The sequence below is a fragment of the Castor canadensis genome, chromosome 7 (genome assembly GCF_047511655.1).
Source record: "Castor canadensis chromosome 7, mCasCan1.hap1v2, whole genome shotgun sequence".
NCBI classification, from domain to species: Eukaryota; Metazoa; Chordata; class Mammalia; order Rodentia; family Castoridae; genus Castor; species Castor canadensis.
The window spans coordinates 94522852-94543084 of NC_133392.1; the positions used below are offsets into that span (position 1 = coordinate 94522852).

At 34.8% G+C, this 20233-nt stretch overlaps 1 pseudogene; it reads right to left on the reverse strand.

Moving 5' to 3' along the window:
• Positions 1 to 10282: 10282 nt before the first annotated feature.
• Positions 10283 to 10852, reverse strand: LOC109702929 (AP-3 complex subunit sigma-1 pseudogene; annotated as a pseudogene).
• Between the last annotated feature and the right edge of the window lie 9381 nt (positions 10853 to 20233).

Sequence of the window (20233 nt, forward strand, 5' to 3'; positions counted from 1 at the left end):
CTGCACAATATACATTCTTCTCAGCAGCCTATGGAACCGTCTCCAAAACTGATCATATTTTAGGGCACAAAGCAAGTCTCAGCAAATATAAGAAAATAGAAATAATCCCATCATTCTGTCTGACCACGATGCATTAAAACTAGAAATCAACACTAAAACAACAGTAAAAAACATGCAAACAATTGGAATCTGAACATTGCTCAATGACAAATGGGTCATTGATGAAATAAAAGAGAAAATTAAAAGGTTCCTGGAAGTTAATGAAAATGAAAATATGACCTACCAGAACCTCTCAGACACAGCGAAGGCAGTCCTAAGAGGAAAGTTGATAGCCATGAATGCATATATTAAAAGAACAGAAAAATCTCACATCAATGACCTAATGCTATATCTCAAACTCCTAGAAAAACAAGAACAAGCAAATCCCAAAACAAGCACAAGGAAAGAAATAATTAAAATGAGGGCTGAAATTAATGAAATAGAAACAAACAAACAAACAAAATACAAAGAATCAATGAAATGAAAAGCTGGTTCTTTGAAAAAATAAATAAGATTGACAGACCCCTGGCAAACCTGACTAAAATGAGGAGGAAAAAAAACCCAAATCAGCAAAATCAGAAATGCAGAAGGGGAGATAACAACACCATGAACAACACCACGAAAATCCAGGAAATCATCACAGACTACTTTGAGAGCTTATACTCTAGTACATTTGAAAATCTTGAAGAAATAGACAGATTTCTAGAAACCAACAATCACCCAAAACTGAACCAAAAAGATATTAATTACTTGAATAGATCTATAACACAAAAAGAAATTGAAGCTGCCATCAAGAGTCTCCCAAAAAAGAAAAGTCCAGGACCTGATGGATTCATTGTTGAATTCTATCAGATGTTTAAAGAAGAATTAATACCAACTCTCCTTAAATTGTTCCATGAAGTAGAAAGGGAAGGAACAGTGCCTAACTCATTTTATGAAACCAATATTACTCTCATCCCAAAACCAGACAAAGACACCTCCAAAAAAGGAGAACTACAAGCCAATTTCCTTAATGAATATTGATGCAAAAATCCTCAATAAAATAATGCCAAACCAAATCCAACAACACATCAGAAAGATCATTCACCATGACCACGTCAGCTTCATCCCAGGGATGCAGGAGTAGTTCAACATATGCAGATCTATAAATGTAATACAGCAAATCAATAGAAGCAAAGACAAAAACCACTTGATCATCTCAATAGATGCAGAAAAAGCCTTCAACAAGATCCAACACCACTTCATGGTAAAAGCTCTAAGAAAACTAGGAATAGAAGGAATGTACCTCAACATTGTAAAGGCTATATATGACAAACCTACAGCCAATATCATACTTAATGGTGGAAAAACTGAAACCATTTCCCCTAAAATCAAGAATGAGACAAAGGCACCCACTATCCCTACTCTTATTCAACATAGTACTGGAATTTCTAGCCAGAGTAATTAGGCAAGAAGAAGGAATAAAAGGAATACAAATAGGTAAAGAAACCATCAAAATATCCTTATTTGCAGACGATATGATCCTATACCTTTGAGACCCAAAAAACTCTACCCAAAAACTCTTAGACATCATAAACAGCTACAGTAAGCTGGCAGGATACAAAATCAACTTACAAAAATCATTAGCTTTTCTATACACCAACAACGAACAAACTGAGAAGGAATATTTGGAAATAATTCCATTAACAATAGCCTCAAAAAAAAATCAAATACCTAGGAGTAAATTTAACAAAGGATGTGATTGACCTCTACAAGGAGAATTACAAACTCCTGAAGAAAGAGATCGAGGAAGACTACAGAAGATGGAAAGATCTCCTGTGCTCGTGGATCGGTAGAATCAACATAGTAAAAATGGCTATACTACCGAAAGCAATCTACATGTTTAATGCAATTCCCATCAAAATCCCAATGACTTTCATCACAGAGATTGAAAAATCTACCCTAAAGTTCATTTGGAAACACAAGAGCCAAGGCAGTACTCAGCAAGAAGAGCAATACTGGAGGTATCACAATACCTGACTTCAAACTATATCACAAAGCAGAGGCAATAAAAACAGCATGGTACTGGCACAAAAACAGACATGAAGTCCAGGGGAACAGAATAGAGGATGCAGATATGAATCCACACAACTATACCCACCTCATTTTTGACAAAGGTGCCAAAAATATATGATGGAGAAAAGACAGCCTATTTAACAAATGTTGCTGGAAAAAGTTGTTACCCGTCTGCAAGAAACTAGATCCATGTCTATCACCCTGTACTAGTATCAACTGAAAATGGATCAAGGACCTAAATATCAAACTTGGATCTCTGAAGTTACTACAGGAAGGAGCAGGAAACACTCTGGAACAAATAAGTATAGGCAAAGACTTTCTCAATAGAACTCCAGCAGCCCAGCAACTAAGAGAAAGGATGGACAAATGGAACTTCATAAAATTAAAAAGCTTCTGTACAACAAAAGAAATGGTCTCTAAACTGAAGAGACCACCCACAGAGTGGGAGAAAATATTTGCCAGCTATACAGCTATACAGCTATACTGATAACCAGAATATACAGGGAACTTAAGAAACTAAACTCTCCTAAAATCAATGAACCAATTAAAAAATGGGTAACTGAACTTAATAGAACTTTCTCAAAAGAAGAAATTCAAATGGCCAAAAAACACATGAAAAAAATGCTCACTATCTCTAGCCATAAAGAAATGCAAATCAAAACCTCACTAACATTCCACCTCAACCCTGTTAGAACAGTCATCATCAAAAACAACAACATGTGTTGGTGAGGATGTGGGGAAAAAGGAACCTTAGTTCACTGCTGGTGGGAATGCAAGCTGGTGCAACCACTCTGGAAAAAAATTTGGAGACTTCTTAAGAATCTAAACATAGAGCTGCCACATGATCCAGCAATCCCACTCCTGGGGATATTCCCAAAGAAATGCAACACAGGTTACTCCAGAGGCACCTGAATACTCATGTTTATTGCAGCACTATTCACAATAGCCAAATTATAGAAACAACCAAGATGCCCCACTATTTTGTGAATGGATCAAGAAAATGTGGTGGAATTTTACTCTGCCATGAAGAAATCTTACCTGCAGGTAAGTGGATGGAAAGCATGATTCTGAGCGAGGTCAGCCAGGCTCAGAAGACCAAAAATTGTATGTTCTCCCTCATATGCAGACTTTAGATCTAGGGCAAATGCAGCAATGTGTTTGGACTTGGATCACAGGACAAGGGGAGAGCACATACAGGAGATATAGGAATAGGTAGAAAACCCAAAACATGAAAGCATTTGATATCCCCACTCCAGAGGAACTAATACAGAAACCTTAAAGTGACAGAGGTTAGCATGAGAAGGGGATCAGGAACCAGTGTTAAGATCAGTTAAAGATGAGTCAACTTGTGTTGTTACACATTTGTGCATGGAAGCAATGCTAGGAATATTTCTGTATACCTATCCTTATCTCAACTAGTAAAAACGGTTTGTCTTCCTTATTATGCTTATGTCTTTTCTTCAATAAAATTAGTGATAAGGGCAAAACAAGACCTGCCTGGAAACGAGAGGGTTGGAGGGGAGAGGGTATGTATACACATGTGAATAAATGAATAAAAATAAATAAAAAATAAATAAATAAATAAAAATAATAAATGCCTTCAGTATTTGCTACACATTTCCTTGAAACACCTGAAATTTTTATATCCCAGCATCATGCATAATAGCAAACCATGGAATGGGTGAGACCCAAGTCTCTCTTTCCTTCTCTCTTCTCTTTCTCTTCCTTCTCCCTCTGCCCCTCCCCCTCCTCATCCTCCTCTTCCCTTTCCCCCTTTTCCTTTTCCTAAAATGAAAGAACTACCCTAAATTCAGATTTTATTTCTGGAAATGAAATATATATTTTATATATATTTCGTATAAATGTGGTTATTTACTACATTTATTAAGTCCCTTAAAAATATCTAGAAATGTGCATCTTTTAGATGCTGTTGTTCTTTAGATGTTAAAACCAACCTGAGTGGTATATTGTAGATCACATTGTCTCTAGCCCACCATCTCCATTCTTAGGTTCTCATAGTTTGAGAATTTGATTAGCTTGAGCCTTGTCAGCACAGGATTATTATGCTCTCTCTCTAGTTAATGTTTACTTTCAAAGCTTCCACTTCTACCCAAAGGTGTTGAATTGTAGTTTGTGTGACAAATACTTTAAAGTTTCAGTGTGAGAGATAACATGCACAGTGTCTGGCAATAGTAGAGGCTCAATAATTAGTTAAGTAAATATAACAATGTACAAAAATCAAATCTACAAAATCCTTCCTTAGTAGTTTTTCATATAAAAATACTTATGCAAAATATTGACAAAAACAGTTGTCTACAGTTTGAGTGTTCTATATTTTATGAGTTATGTTTGGTTTCCAGGATTCTGTAAACATTTCTGGCATGATTATGTTTTCAAGAAAGAGAAATAGCATACATTCTTTCTGGGTTTCTTTCATTTTCTGTTTTTTCTTTTTCTTTCTTAACTTAGTAATACTATGTGTCCTTTACAAATTTAATTATCTAGCAGAGAGAGAGAGAGAGAGAGAGAGATATTCTTAACTTGGTTATTAAGACAACGCAAAGCCCCAAATCTCAGCTTTTTAATTCTTGGGAGCAGAGTACCTTAGATACACTGTGTGCATGTTTACATATGTAATTTTTAATTTTTGCTTCATTAGAAGTAAGAATTTCGGCTTACTTCCTATAAAGAGAAGGTAGTTATTAAAATGTGTCTTTAAGCATTGTTTACAGTTTTTTTAACTATTCTATTGATCTTATATATTCCTGTCTGTCTCTTTCCATCTCTTTTACTTTGTGTGTACAGTGTCTGTGTGTGTGTATAAATGTGGATAATTACCACATTTATACACATAATATAGACTGATTATAGTACGGAAATTTTTATACCATACTGTCTTGCCAAATTAAAATTAATTCTGAATCTTTTTCTAAGTTTAACATATCTTCTGATCTAAATGTGCCATACCAATACACTAGATATAGATACTGAATTCAAAATGTACAAAATGTAAGTATAGAAGCTTTTACTAGTTGTTTTGCATAATAACTAAAGGGCTTTCCTTCCACCCCTGAGTATCTGACTTAAATTGGAAGTGAAGTTTGGTTTTATTAGAATACCTTTGTTGGAAGGTTAATTAAGGTTTGACCTTTTTGAACCCTTAGTCTAGGAAATATCTGTAAAATATTCAGTTATAAGCAGCTGGTCAGTGCATCAATAGCATTTACTGAGCTTACTTACGAATAGAATACTAGGGACTATTGATAATTGTGAAGGAAGTAGAGAATTTACTCTCTTTCCTTAAGAAAGATACTCTCCAACGAAAAAAGGCAGTGTAGTATCTATTGATCTAAATGTCTCCTGCTTGTATAACCATAGCCAGAGGAGGCCATATGTACAAAGCCAAACTAAGAGGAAATTAAGGCTGGAAATTTAAAGGCTAGGCAAGAAGATGAGAGAAAACACCCACACCAGAGCAATAAATGTCGTGTCCTCTTTTCGTGGTTAAACACAACTTATTGGTTCAGTGTTGAAAATTGAGAATCTAATCATAAGTCATGAAACACCTTGGCAGTTCCCTATTTTATACCCTGGTTTAAATTTAAGAGCCAACATCTACCCCTGCCTAAACTCCCTGAGTTAGGAATATAACTTAATATTTCTACATAATATTAAATATTTTTCATCAAGTTCAGGACATTTATCAACTCATTATGGTAAAACTGCTTATAACGGTTTTTAGTTACAAAAGTTATTTTAAGAATTACTGGATTAAAAAAATGTGTGCCCTGCAACAACTATTGCCACATCCTCTCCTACTTAGATGCATAGTTTTCCGTGTCCTTTGGTCTTATTTATTTAAATTCTTGGAGTTCATTTTAACCTTCTACTGTAGTCCGATTATCCAATTTCCATATTCATTACTCAGTAAGGAGTCTGATCATATTAGATGTTATACAACTCTCTTGAGCATGGAAAAAATAACTTTTTGTGTCATGATGCCTACTTAAACTTAACTTGAAAACACTATGGGAGATACTCAAAAAGCATGCACTTATTTGACTGGAGGAAGGAGGAGACTAGAGTTATAGCTAGAGGCAAAATTGCATATTCATCACTTTTCCAAATTTGGATATACAGATGAATTTCTCAGCATTTAATTGCTCAGTGAAGACTTCCCCAAGACTCCTGTGGTGTTTAAATGGTAAAAACAGAATTAAAAGACTCCTTAAGATTGTGAGCTTCCTTCAGCTGGTCCTTCATTTTGTCCAAATTCTGTTATACTCAGGAGATCTTCTTACAACAAAGTAGAAATGGAGAAGAAAATAATATATGTGTTAAAGAGCAGCATTCTTCTCTTTTGTATAATCTGGGGAATGCATAAAAGCCACTTTCATGCTTGAAACACTTTCCAATAAAGTCACTCCTGTTCATGACCCTTTAATAGGTCTTCAAGTAAATTAGGTAGGTTTCTATCATTATTTTAAGAAAATGAAAGAGAAAACAGTATTATGTTTCATTATTAACAAACTCATATGCAATATTAATTTCGTGACTTCTTTGTTGTATTTTTAAGGATAAGGATTGTTCCATAAGATTAATTTCCAATACATACATGTACTTATTAGGTCACAATGTACAATGTATTTCTTAATCTGACGGCAGGTACTTAAAGTTTATAAAACTTTATTAGGATAATAAAGTTTTATCTTTGGGAATTCTTTGTAAAAAAAAAAAAAAACAACCTAAAAATGTTACCTTAGCAGAGACAAAGAAGAATGATCATGGAGCACTCCCTGTCTGCAGAGAGGAGATGGAGATTGGTACTGTACTGTGGAGCTAGGTCCACAAGGACCAGTACTGGTGACTTGAGAAGTGAATTCATATTCAAGAGACAGGTGGAAAGATTAGTAAAGTTGAGTACTACCTTGGTGACCTTTTGTTCTGGAACAATGACAAAAATTAAATGCTCAATAAGTCTTTGTGAATGAATGAGTGACTGTAGAAGACATCACTTTGCCTAAAATCTCTAGTACTACTTCAAATAAAACACAGAACTAAACCTAAGAGGCCATTAGAATTGATTAAGCCTCATCACCTGGGTTATAAGACAAATTGCCTTAGAGTTCTACATCTCTATATGTCCAGTCTACCAGTTCTCTAGGACAGGCAGAATTCAGCAATAGAAAATACTTTCCAGAAACTGAGTTGGGGAAATAAGTCCAAATTAGCCAAAATGGCTTTTTAAAATTTCGACAAATGTAATTGGGCACCGGTGGGACACACCTATAATCCTAGCTACTTGGGACACTGAAATTGAGAGGATCACAGTTGCAGGCCAACTAGTGCAGAAAGTTTGAGATACCCAGACTCAACCAAGAGCTGGGCATGGTGGCACACACTGTCACCTTACTATAAAATTACTAGCACTATAAAATAAGAGGATCATGACCTGAGCTAACCTGGGCAAAAAAAAAAAAAAAAAAAAAAAAAAAAATCAACAAAAAAAGACCATATCTCCAAAATAACCACAGAGCAACAAGGGCTGGAGGTGTGGCTTGAACCGAACAGCACCTGCCAAACAAGTGTTAAGCCCTGGTTTCAAACACCACTACTGCAAAAAATAAAAGGAAAGAAATTCAATAAATATACTTAACTCAGTGAAATAATGAAGTATGCAAAAAATGGAAATAATGAAGCAAATGTGGCATTTTAATTATTGAAAATTTTTTAAAGATTTGGCCTAAAGTCACAGATTAAACCACAATTCCTGTTTTACATATATTTTTGTATTTTACAATCTCAGATTAAAATTTTCCTATGCTTATAATTGAACATTAAAAAGAACTTAATACTTGACTTATTTATAGAATAAATTTATTCCATAATGACCTAAAGGCCAAGTGAGGTGACTCATGCCTGTAATCCTAGCCACTCAGGATTGTGGTCTGAGGCCAGCCCAGGCAAAAAGTGTGAGACCCAATCTGAAAAATACTGTGGTTGTGACTGAAGTGGTAGATTCCTTGTACTGCCAACAAAAACAAAAAAAGGAAAAGAATGGAGCTGGCAGAGTGGCTCAAGTGGGAAGAACACCTGCCTAACAAGCATGAGGCCCTGAGTTCAAACTCCAGTGTCACCAAAAAAAAAAAAAAAAAAAAAAAATTAATGTAAAAAGGAAATGAATAACTTAAATACATGAGAAGGGACATCTGTTAGTTGCACATTGTATTATTAATCAATAGCTTACATTTACCTGGAAATAGATGAGGCTGAGAAGTGAAGAGAAATGGCCTTATTCATTACAAATTGAGACTCTGTTCTAATTCCTTTAAGAATTAAAAAAAAAAAAAAAAGAGGCAATGGGGCTGATGGAGTCACTCAAGTGGTAGAATGCCAGCCTAGCAAGTATGAAACCCTGAGTACAAACCCCAGTACCGCCAAAAGAAAAGCAATGAGGCAAAGTGAAATAGGAACTCAAATTTTAAATTTCCTCACTGTCCTCTTAACCCAATTCTTAGCCCCCATTTTCTGTTCCAATTGTGGATCTTTTTTCTTTCTTGCTTGCAATCAATCAATAAGCACATTAATCAGTGCACAAAATTGCCACCATTATGATTTAAATATAAATTTAAATACATAGATTATGACCTCAAGAAACCTAAATCTTTATTAGTTGACCTACTTAGGAAGAAAAAGACATGGTAATACAAATGTAAATGATGGTGCAAGAAAAAAGTACAAGCATGTGATAAGTCAAGCTCCACAGGCATTCAGAGGTGGGCAGGGCTGGGAAGCACTACCTGGTTTGAAGCATGGATAATAGTGAAAGGGGTTGGGTCATAAGCACAGATAAATTCCAGGCCAGATAAATACAATGAGCAAAGCACTGGTGTAGCACTGATGTATTCAGAGACTAAACAATTTATCTGTCTGACTACTGCAAAAGATGTGCAGAGCAGATAAAAAAAATAAGGATAAGTTCATAAGTAGAGAAAGATGCTAGCAATTTCATCTAGAGTTCTAGAACCTTCTTAAGAGAATATATGTTGCTCATAGTATCTCTGTTACTAAAAGGATAAGTGCCACCATGTTTGCATAGGGGCCCAAACCTGCCTGTCTTCTTTCTGTCTTCCTCCCTAATCTGATTGAATTAAGGCTTAGCACCTAAAAATGGATGACTGAATCTAAATATGTGAATAGAAAAACTATGGAACCCCATCACATAGGAGTGGAAAACAAAAAGCAGATGAGGGGCCAGAGTCATTGCTACAGCAAACCAGAGTCACATAACAACCGTGGTTATTATGGAGAAGGAGGAGGAGGCATTCTGCAGAGAAAACATGAACACAGAGGGACATAAAGTCAGGAAGAGGTTTACACAAACGGCCTCTAGAACCACATCACCGGGAGTCAACCCCAGCTTTTTCTCTTACAAGGAAAAGCCACTAAACTTTCTTTAAAAATATAGGATGAAGTGAAACAGTGAAACCTTTGTGTTGCTAGGAGAAGTAAGTGAGGTAATACACAGAGAGTGCTCATAACAGTATGAGGCATCAGTTAAGCAGTGTTATCTATTATCATATTTTAACGGTTATAAAATTTTCTTCTATTACTTTGTTGACCCAGAGGGTTGTAAAAAAATATTCCTAAAGTAGATATCAGGCAAACAGAAAAGTTCTTTAGAAGTTCAGTTACCTTGGAGTTTATTTAAACTGAGAAGAAAAGCATAATGTTTTCAAGCAATACATATTTGGTTCTTTAAATAACAAAATTGTGACAAACAGCAGAAAGAACTAAAGAATGCAGCACTTGCAAATCCACACAAACACCAACATTTTGGGTTGTACACCATTAAAGAAATAACTCAAATGTTCAAAATACTGTAATAGCCAGTACACAAAGGTATGAATTAGATGGAAACAGGAATGCAGTTTACAAAAGAAGAAGAAAAATAAAACAAAAACAAAAACGAAAACCACACTGGAGCTCTTCGATTTCTTTAAAATCACTGAGCAACAAAAGAAACATTGAACTTCCATGCTGACTTTTGCACAACTCGACACTACCTTGACTTAAATCCAAGAGAAAAAGCAAAGATTCTTCTCCTCTATTTTTGATAAACAAGTGTATGGTAAACTTAGAAGACTTTTCCCTCTGGATTTTACCTGGATGTGGTCTTTTTAGTATTTCATATAAAATAGGGCAGGTTTGGCACTTGTATACTGATGTCACCAATGTCAATATTTCTTGGAATGTCAGGAAGATTCATATTCTTTACAGCTGATACAGCAGGGGCTAGAGCTCCCACTAAACCTGCCTCGGATTTATTCAGTTTATTCCATGCATCAATTTGCATTACAGTCTCATTCATGTTGGTCTGCAATCCCATTCCCCCCATTGCTATTTCTTCAAGGACACTGTGAACATTGTCTACATGGAATATTAAATCTGGTTCACAGTCATTTTCAAAACATTTGTCTAATGTTTCCAGAAACACTTGAATTAGATATAAAATGCCAAGCTCACTTTCTGAAGAATCCTCAAAGAAGATAAAATGCAACATTGCATAATGTCTATAAATCAGTTTGTTGTCAGAACTTCCAATTAATAATCTTCCTTCTAGAAAATTATATACATTTTCATCTCTCTTAGACACCAGATGGAAAGTCTTCCTGATGATTTGCTGCTGTGTGTTTTCATTGTAAGGCTGGTAGAACTCGGAGAGCAGTGGCTTCCTGTGGTGATTGGAGATTATCATTATTAAGCTCCTCCTTTCTAATACTGCCTAGATGAGGGTCCTTACGTTTTTAAAACTAGTTATGCCCTACAAACAAATATTAGATTGTTTGCTTTCAAGCTAGATTGATCAGCTCTGTTTTCCTGCAACCAAATGCTCCCTGACTTAAATGACTAAAAGCAAATAAACTTGGACAAGATAAGAAAGATCTTGATAACTAAGTAAAGAAGTTTGAATTTGGTACCTTAAAATTTCTATCTTCTTGGACTCATTTCCCAGAATTCACAAGAATATTCTGATCTTCTACTTGGCCAAAATTTCTGATTTAGTGATATGTAGTAAAAGCAAATTTACTTTAAAATATTTTAGCAATTCTTTTCACACTTTTGCTCTTTTTTTACATTTAGCAATTTATGTAGGTCAATTTAGAAAAAAATGGAAACAAGGAATGACTACGGCTTCATACATAAAAATATTTGTATCCGTTTTTTAAATGTCTTGAACTACTTCTTGACTTCACATGTACAAATGATGGTTTCAAAATAAACAAGATTGATAGATCCCTGGCAAACCTGACTAAAATGAGGAGAGAAAAAACCCAATTCAGTAAAATCAGGAATGCAAAAGGAGGGATAACAACACACACCATGGAAGTCCAGGAAATCATCAGAGACTACTTTGAGAACCTATTTTCAAAGATATTTGAAAATCTTGAAGGAATGGACAGATTTCTAGATATTTATGATCATCCAAAACTGAACCAAGAGGACATTAATCACCTGAATAGATCCATAACACAAAATGAAATTGAAGCAGCAATCAAGAGTCTCCCAAAAAAGAAAAGTTCAGGACCTAAAGGATTCTCTGCTGAATTCTATCAGACCTTTAAAGAAGAATGAATACCAACCCTCCTTAAACTGTTCCATGAAATAGAAAGGGAAGAAAAACTGCCTAACACATTTTATAAAGACAATATTATACTTATCCCAAAACCAGGCAAAGATACCTCCAAAAAGGAGAACTACAGGCCAATCTCCTTAATGAACATTGATGCAAAAATCCTCAATAAAATAATGGCAAACTGAATTCAACAACACATCAAAAAGATCATTTATGATGACCAAGTAGGCTTCATCCCAGGAATGCAGGGGTTGTTCAACATATGCACATCAAGAAACGTAATAAACCACATTAACAGAAGCAAATATAAAAAACCACTTGATCATCTCAATAGATGCAGAAAAAGCCTTTGATAAAATCCAACACCATTTCATGATAAAAGCTCTAAGAAAACTGGTAATAGAAGGAAAGTACCTCAACATTATAAAAGCTATATATGACAAACCTACAGCCAGCATTATACTTAATGGTGAAAAAATGAAACCATTCCCTCTAAAACCAGGAGTGAGACAAGGATGCCCACTATCTCCACTCCTATTCAACATAGTACTGGAATTCCTAGCCAGAGCAATTAGGAAAGAAGAAGGAATAAAAGGAATACAAATAGGTAAAGAAACTGTCAAAATATCCCTATTTGCAGACAATATGATCCTATACCTTAAAGACCCAAAAAGCTCTACTCAAAAGCTCCTAGACACAATCAACAACTATAGCAAGGTAGCAGGATATAAAATCAACATAGAAAAATCATTAGCATTTCTATACACTAATAATGAGCAAACTGAGAAAGAATATGTGAAAACCATTCCATTTACAATAGCCTCAAAAAAAATCAAATACCTAGATGTAAACTTAACAAAGGATGTGAATGACCACTATAAGGAAAACTATAAACTTCTGAAGAAAGAGATCGAGGTGGGTGGTAAGGGGGGGGTGGGGGCAGGGGGGAGAAATGAACCAAGCCTTGTATGCACATATGAATAATAAAAGAAAAATGAAAAAAAAAAAAAAAAAAAAGAAAGTGGAGAGATTTCCCATGATCATGGATTGGTAGAATCAACATAGTGAAAATGTCGATACTCCCAAAAGTAATCTACATGTTTAATGCAATTCCCATCAAAATCCCAATGACATTCATTAAAGAGATTGAAAAATCAACCATTAAATTTATTTGGAAATACAAGAGGTCACGAATAGCCAAGGCAATACTCAGTAAAAAGAACAACACTGGAGATATCATGATACCTGACTTCAAACTATATTACAAAGCAATAACAATAAAAACAGCATGGTACTGGCACAAAAACAGACATGAGGACCAGTGGAAAAGAATAGAGGACCCAGATATGAAGCCACACAACTATAACCAACTTATCTTTGATAAAGGCACTAAAAATATATGCTGGAGAAAAGACAGCCTCTTCAACAAATGTTGCTGGGAAAAGTTGTTATCTGTCTGCAAAAAACTGAAACTAGATCCATGTTTATCACTCTGTACTAGTAGTATCAACTAGTGAGAGCACACAAGGGAAGTATGAGGATAAGTAAGACAACCAAAAAACTGGATAGCATTTGTTGCCCTCAATGCAGAGAAACTAATGCAGATACTTTAAAGTGACAGAGGCCAATAGGAGAAAGGAACCAGAAACTAGAGAAAAGGTTAGTTTGAGAGAAATTAATTTAGAAGGTAACACACATGCACAGGAAAGCAATGCAAGTTAACTCCCTATATAGCTATCCTTATCTCAACTAGCAAAAACCCTTGGTCCTTCCTATTACTGCTTATATTCTCTCTTCAACAAAATTAGAGATAAGGGCAAAATAATTTCTGCCTGGTAGTGAGGTGGGGGGGAGAGGGAGGGGATGGGGGAGGTAAGGGAGGGGGTCAGGGGGCAGGGGGGAGAAATGACCCAAACACTGCATGCACGTATGAATAAAAGAAAAAAAAAGATAGTTTCAGATCCTGTTGGAATGTCCTTACTTTTTTGGTCCCATAAATAATCAGGCAGAGTTTGAGTTCAGTTTCTGTGAGAATGGTCCAGAATCCTTGCCTCAGACAATCCATTCTCCTCAGGTTTGTCCCTGCAGTCTTGGATGAGGAGTAGGGAGAAGATTCCTGCCCTTGCTAAGGTGTCAGACTTTTTCTCTTAATGAATGCTGTTTGAATTTATGGATTTCATTAAGTTTTCTCATACTTTTCAAAATTCTTAGGAATAAAGGAACATAAACAGGACCACACCTAGCCTTTTCTATGTGATCAAGGATGAACCCTTAACCATTCAAGAAAACTGGGGTACCTTTTCATATCTAAACAAGTACAAGATACTTGGGTTTGGGAAAGCCTCTGTTCGGAGTTTTGTGTGTTCTTTGGTGCTCTGCAGCAATGTGCTCTTGTTCACATGCTATATTCCACATAGGTGTGTAGATGGGACTTGGAGAGCATTTTAGAATTCTACCATGCAATTCTAAATTATTTTATTAGAACAATCAGTTCTCGTTAGCTGTGAAAAGATATTCCACTTAAAAGAGGTATATTTGTGGTTAATTTCAGAGGGGAAAGTTCTCAAGACTAAATTAGTTTTTGATATCCATCTCAGATTTTCATGATTCACATTCAGGAAAGAAAACATTGACGTTTACATAACCATCTGTAACAGTTTATGGGAGAAACCAAAATCTGCAAAGTCAATTATTCTTGAGGAGTAAAAAAATAATAAAATAAAGTAGCTATATTTCTAGTATTACAGGTTAATGTAAATATGATGATCCTAATTTGAATTTCACCCCTATATATTTGAATTCAAGAATAGTCTCTAGAAAGTACCTTTAAATTTATTCTATGTTATGAATAAGATAGAGAATTCTTGTTTGTAAAGACAACAAATCATAGCAATAAAATTTTTTCTATCTCTGTTTTTGAATTCAGGTCAGATTACAAGGTAATAAACATATTGTTTTCAAATCTAGCCTTTTTAACTTTTACCCTTAAAATAAGTTTAAATTTTCAGAAAACCAACAAAAAGTAAACAAAGTTCCCTTACACCCTTTAGCCCGCTTCCCCAATGTTAACACCTTCCATAACCATAATACGTTTTTGAGACTAAGAATTAAAGAGAATCCAATACTATTAACTGATAGAAACTTTATTCAGACTTCACTATGCTATCTGTTAATGTCTTTTTCTGTTTATTGATTAAATCTAGTCTGCAGGTTGTATTCTGCTGTTTGCTCATGATTAAACAAGTTCATGTATTGTGAAGAGCACACTGCTACATATCATAATGTACATGATACCAACATGACTTCTTCCTGGTGATGCTAAACCTTTAGCACTTTCTACCTTTTCACTTTCATACTCTGTTCTTTGGAATAGAGTATGAAAAACCCAGCCCATACTTAAAGGACGAAGAATTAAGTTCCTTCTCATGAAGGAAGAAATGTCAAACAATTTGTAATAATTAAAAGATATTTGAGGGTAAACAATTTGAAGTTTTGCAAATATTCTGTTTCTCCTTAAAGATTTACCCACAAATTTTAGCATTCATCAGTAAATTGCCCACAGCAATTTTTGTTATATTATAATTGTGATTTTTTATTTCCATAATTCCTTGTACATTTGTTACTTGGAATGCTTCTGTATCAAAAATGTAGCCTTTCTCTACCACTTATTTATTAGGTTATCATTTATATCAGGATGGATTTATGAGTATTTAATTTTATTCTTGTGTTTTAATCTCTTAGTCTTCTTTTGTTAGTATAACAAACTCTACTAGACTAGATAATTTATAAAGAACAGAAATTTATTTTCTTACAACTCTGGATCTAAGAAGTCCAAAATTAGTATGCCAACAAGCTTGGTTGTCTGCTAAGAATTGTTGTCTGCTTCCAAAATGGTGCCTGTGGCTCTAACTTCCAGATGGAGGAATGCTAGTCCTTACATGTATAAAATGGAAATACAAAATGGCCAAATGCTACATGAAGCCTCTTTTATAAAGTATTCAACTCCTTCATAATGGAGGAACCTTGTGAACTAACCTCCTCCTAAAGGCCCTACCTCTTCATACTATCCTATTGGTCATTATCTTTCAACACCTGAATTTGGGAGAGGACCCATTCAAACCATAGCAAAATCTAATGCAATCAGTGTTTATCTGAAAATATCACAGCTTTGATCACTGAGGCATCTTTTAGGTTGGCTCTTGTGGCCTTTTTTCTTCAAACTATCCTTTTTTCTTCTTCATGTCTTACTGTGCTAAGCTTATCTTATGATCCTAAGATCAGTCATTTCTCTAAAGCATCTAATCTCCCAAGATCTTTGTGTCAGGTATGCTAACTACTGCTGGTGTGTCACTGCTTTGAGTACATCTCAGTGACTAGAGCTAGAAAATACATGTGTGGATACTACCTGTGTCTAGAATTATTTCTGTATCTATTTGCATACATTTAAAATCAACATGAGATCAAGTTGGTATTTCTGACTAAGATTTAATTCAAATATCTATACATTTAAATGGTGAGGTTTTTTTAAACACCACTTTGTCATCAAAGAGATTTAATCAGGTTCATTATTGTCAAATATTTTGTTTTATAGTGCATCAAACTTAGTTAAAACTTGTTAGAGAACTATATTAACTACACATTCATTCCCCAAGCATTTTCTAATCATGCCTCAATGAGAAAAGCAAGAACAGAAAGACATGCAAGGTGCCTGCCTTCACAGTCTTTGTTTTGAGAATATTATGCATTGTTTGCATTGCTTTAATTGCCTGCAATTTACTAAGTTCTTTTGTATGTGTTATCATAAATATACCCTTAAAATTCTTCTTGCTTTCAAAGTAGTTGGGCTCTAAGGGGGGGGGTCACAAAAGATGTTACAAAAGTTTTGTCTTCATTACCTATCAGTATAAAACTCAATTTTTATAGGCTTACTTTATCTTTTAAGATGCTTTTTTCCTGTTTTATATTCTAGTTTTCTTAACAATTTCTCAATAATCAAACAAATAAGAGTTTAAATATTATTAGAATAAGTACTTAATGTCATTTATGCCTTGAAAAATGACCAAAACTGTCACAGCAACTTATATGATATTAAGGAAAACAGACTTTTCAGCAATCTCAGTTGGAAATGAAGCCCTGATACCTATATTTGCTGTGTATACTTGGCCTCTTGGCTGCCAAACCTATGCCCATCTGTTTAGATGGCAAGTTGCCTACTCATAAGTTGGCTGATCTTTTATACTATGACATGAATTCTAGCCAATGACAGCTAACAAAATGGTTCAAGAGGCAGCTCTTCTTACAGGAGGTCCTTCCTCATACAAGAGTTACAGAAGCAGTTGGCATCATGCATCCATTTAAACTTTGTTACACCTGTTAACATTTTCATGCCAAAAGCAGACAATGCAACAAATGAACAGCAGAAATCACAAAGAATTTAATGAAGTTTAAAAACAACCTTTGTTGCTTTCTTACAAGTAGATGCTCAATTTTATTGCTGATTACTTGCACAGTTGACATTTAATTAATAGTATGGAAAAGCTGTCTAGCAAGTTACCAAAAAAAAATTTTCAATGACGTGTTCAACATCTCTGGTATTTGGGCCCTTAAAACTTCATATTGTATAGTTCAGTGAAAGTCAACAATTACACTAAATACCTCTTTTGTCTACCTTTTTTAAAAATGCAGGCACATGTCAATCAAAGAAGGTCCTTTTTAAGACAGTTTTCTTTTAATGGAGAATTAAGGTAATTATTCCAATGACTGAGAGACTCCCAAAAGCACTGAATTACTTAGATTGTCTCTTTCCTAGAAAAGATAAAAGCTACCGTGTGGGGTGTGGGGAAACCCATTGTAACACTGTTCCAGAACTTTATTTTAATAAACATCATGTGACCATGATGTTTTATATATATATACGTGTACATATATATAAATATATGTTCTAATATAAACATGTACATATATATTCTAATATATGCATGTATATATTCTAATATATAAATACATATTCTAATAAAAAAATCTTTGAATATGAAAATAAAATATACTCATGATTATATAAATTGTTTCTACTATTTTAATTGCCTGTGGTTTATAGAATTTGTCTGTGTATTTTATCAAAAACATATCCCAAAACTATGTCTGTAGATTAAAATGAGTTGTGTTTTCAGCAAGTACTTTTAATTAATAAACTGCACAACTCCCCTCAAGTGGCACAACTCCTCTCTACTACCTAACTTCATCTCATCTCTTCTCTCACTACTTTTACTCATAGTTTGTGAACAAAGTATAATGAACTTTTAGAAATTCTTCCATAATATGATTCTCATTTGAACCCACTTCTGCCTAATCTAATAACCACCTTTCTTCTGTATACTTCTGGGGGATACTGGTGTCAACATTGTCCCTTGGTTAATATCACAGTCCTTGATCCTTTAAATTTAAGGTCAGTGTTCCATGCTGTTTACAAAATAGTGAACTAACAATGTCTCCTTTACAGTCTAGATCATGACTATTTTGAAACAGAAGACTTCTCTCTCGTTCAGTTTATACCGCACAGAATCTAGCAAGGTGAAGGATACCTAATAGGCTCTCAACACGTATCTATTCATTGATTTAGGCACTCACACCCACTATATGGTCATCATGGTCTAGGGTCTCAGAATACAACCACCAACCAATCCCCAACACAACAGATAAAATGCTTGTCCCATGGTTACAGTCTTATGGAGGACTGGGTTAAATAATTAAATAAAATTAATAAGTAAACTATGCAGCAATGATGATAGAGAGAGTTAAAATATAGGGAAGTGAGACAGAGATGGGGGACTTTAAGTAAGTAGATTAAGGAAAGATTCAAGGGAATGATGACATTGGAGAAAAGACTAAAGATTATAAGCAGTAAAATGTAATGATATATGAAGGACAACCATTCAAAGCAGGAGGAAGAGTTGAAACAAAGCAAAATTTCTAAAACAAAATCATAGACTGATTGGTGGATTTAGCAATATGGCAGTTGTTGGTTCCTTTGACAAAAACAATGGTGGTAGATTGACAGAAGCTCTCTGATTGAAATGGAGGCATGCGCAGAGTAAATGAACTTATCTATGAAGGGCGTAAGAAAAATAGTAATTACATAATGATGGAGAAATTCCAGCACAGAGTGAAAACTTGATACAAAAGAGAGGAATGTTTTTCTTGAGCTGTGTGCTTGAGTGAATGAGAAAGGAGAGTTGCTTTAGGTAGAAGACCTAGAAAAGTTACTTTATGAAAGTAGAACTTTAGTTCAACTCCATGGAATAGTCAAAGTGAGAGCGGATCAATCCAATGGTGCTGGGACCATAGGGTCAAGAACACTGGTACTTTTTTGGTTACTTTGTCTGAGATAAGTATCGCTACCCCTGCCTGTTTTTGGGGGCCATTGGCTTGATAAATCTTCTTCTAGCATTTCACTCGCAGCCAATGCTTATTTCTGTCAAAGAGGTGGGTCTCCTGTAGGTAGCAGATTGTTGGATCTTCCTTTTTAATCCAGTTTGGCAATCGGTGTCTTTTGATGGAGGAATTTAGTCCATTAACATTTAGTGTTAGTATCGATAAATACTCTGTGATCCTTGTCATGTAGTTGCCTTTGTTGTTTAAGGGTTTGAATGTGTGTAGCTGAATCAGTGTTACTCTTTGCTTTCTTGCCTTTTCTTCTCCTCTGGTTGGTTTTGCCTGACCTTTCATGGTTTTGTTTGCTTTCATTTTCTGTGTGCAGAATCCTTTGAAGAATCTTTTGTAGTGGTGACTTTGTGGTCATATATTGTTTTAGTTTCTGCTTATCATGGAAGACTTTCATTGCTCCATCTATTTTGAATGATAGTTTTGCTGGGTAGAGTATCCTAGGATTGAAGTTATTTTCATTCAGTGCCTGGAATACACTTCATGCTCTTCTTGCTTTTAATGTTTCTATTGAGAAGTCTGCTGTGATTTTGATGGGTTTACCTTTGTATGTTATTTGTTTTTTCTCTCTTACAGCCTTCAATATTCTTTCTCTAGTCTCCTTACTTGTTGTTTTAATGATAATATGTCGTTGGGGAGTTTTGTTTTGGTCAGGTCTGTTCAGTGTTCTGGAGGCTTCCTGTACCTGAGTGGGCATACTTTTCTCTAGATTTGGGAAATTTTCTGTTATTATTTTGTTGAATATATTATGCATTCCTTTTGCTTGCACCTATTCTCCTTCTTCAATGCCAATGATTCTCAGGTTTGGTCTTTTGATGGAGTCAAAGAGTTCTTGCATTTTATTTTCACAAGTCTTGAGTTGTTTAATAGTTCTTCAGCTTTTCCTTTAATTACCATTTCATTTTCAAGTTCTGAGATTCTGTCTTTTGTTTGTTTTATTCTGCTGGAATGGCCTTCCATTTTGTTTTGCATTTCTGTTTCATTCTTTTTTCTGAGGTTTTTCCATATCATGGGTTACTTCCTCTTTAATATTGTCAGTTTTTGCCCTTAGTTTATTTATGT